Here is a 1,958-nt window from a genome sequence, read left to right as displayed (position 1 = left end):
ACACTCATCCCTTTTTGTCAGTGTCAAAATTCTCTCATCTGAAATCCAAATTACATTACTGTTGTCTGACTTCACCCTCTTGCTGTCCACAGAATAAACAGAAAAATAGAGGAGAGAATAAATGCGTGGAAATCTGTGACTCTCAAAGAACCTCAGCTTTCCAAAGAAGGAAGCTTTTCTATTGATATGACTTTTAAAGGGTCTAATAACCAACACATAAAATCTCCAAGCTATATTCTTGGAGATCCTGAGGAAAAAAAATGATTTGGTATGTAAGTTTCATCTTTGCTCATATGAATGTTTTTAACTCACAAAAATCTAAAACTTATGCATAGATTTATGTATAGTCATAGATTTATATATAGTCATGAGTCATTTTAAGAAAATATTGAAGATTTAAATAAGAAAGGCAAATGTAACTATTTACATGCATAACATTAGCCAGAGATCTCAATTCATTCAATGTTCTCCCCAAGTCATCATGTAGTCAGAGAATGTGAAAGAACTGGGTCTTTCCGTGCTATTCATACACAAAACTTTTAATTCTGTCACTCAGTGTGTGGCAGAAATGTACAGATCAGAGGAGAGAAGTTTGTTTATGATCTGTTCCGACTGATTTGCATGACTGTTATTAAATGGTGAGGCTCTGGGTTACATTATTTTGGATCAAGGTACACATTGTAGAAAATGACTCTAATTATATCCTAATTTTTAATTTATTTTGTGGCGGAGTTATTGAAATGTTCCTGACCCCTACCATCTTTCATAAAATATACATACAACTCAATGTGAGGTTCAATTTTACGTGTCAATCTGAGTGGACCACATGGCGCTGAGATTAAATACTTTTTCTGGGTGTGTCCATGAGGGTGTTTCTGGATGAGATTAACATTTGAAATTAGTGACTCAGCAAAGCACAACTTTGTCCCCAGTGTGGTTCACCAATCAGTTCCTTGAGGGTTGAAGGCTTGAATGAAACAAAAGGCAGAGAAAGGAGGAATTTGCTGCTTTTTGCTTCCTGGCCATCTATTTGAGCTGAGACATTGGTCTCCTGCAGTTGGGACTGGGATTTATACCAGCAGCTCATCTGGTCTTGGTCCTTTAACCTCAGAGTGGAATTACGCCACCAGCCTTCCTAAGTCTCTAGATCTCAGCCATTTCCCATAAATCTCTTCCTTACAATCATGCCTACATAACAATGTTTTGGTCAGTGATGGACCATGTGTGATAGTGGTCCCACAGTTCAGGGGTCCTCAAACTACGGCCCGCGGGCCACATGCTGCAGTGTGATTGTATTTGCTCCCGTTTTGTTTTTTTACTTCAAAATAAGATATGTGCAGTGTGCATAGGAATTTGTTCATAGTTTTTTTCTTTTTTAAACTATAGTTTGGCCCTCCAACGGTCTGAGGGACAATGAACTGGCCCCCTGTTTAAAAAGTTTGAGGACCCCTGCACTATAATGGAGCTGAAAGCTTCCTATTGCATGGTGACACTGTAGTCAGGGTAACACTGGGCACTGTGTCATGCGCAAAGCATTACAAACACCTGTGGTGATGCTAATGTAAACAAATAGACTACATTGGCCTTCATATAAGACTATAGCACATATTGGCTTGGTGACTGTAGCTCAGTGGTTAGAGCACCGGCCATATACACCAGGGTGGCGGGTCCAAACCGAAACAACAATGACAACTACAACAAAAAAAATAGCTGGGCCTTGTTTCCAGCGCCTGTAGTCCCAGCTACTTGGGAGGCTTAGGCAAGAGAATTGCTTAAAGCCCAAGAGTTTGAGGTTGCGGTGAGCTGTGACACCACAGTACTCTACCCTGGGGACAGCGTGAGACTTTGTCTCAAAAAAAAAAAAAAAAAAGAAAAGAACCAAACAAAAAGGGAAAATGATCAAATGATCGTAAGTTGCAATATTCTTATGTGTGAAGCATACAACTCAAATTCATACA

The sequence above is a fragment of the Nycticebus coucang genome, chromosome 1, assembly GCF_027406575.1.
Source record: "Nycticebus coucang isolate mNycCou1 chromosome 1, mNycCou1.pri, whole genome shotgun sequence".
NCBI lineage: Eukaryota > Metazoa > Chordata > Mammalia > Primates > Lorisidae > Nycticebus > Nycticebus coucang.
The sequence above is the reverse complement of the archived record's forward strand: the minus strand, read 5'-3'. Positions refer to the sequence as shown.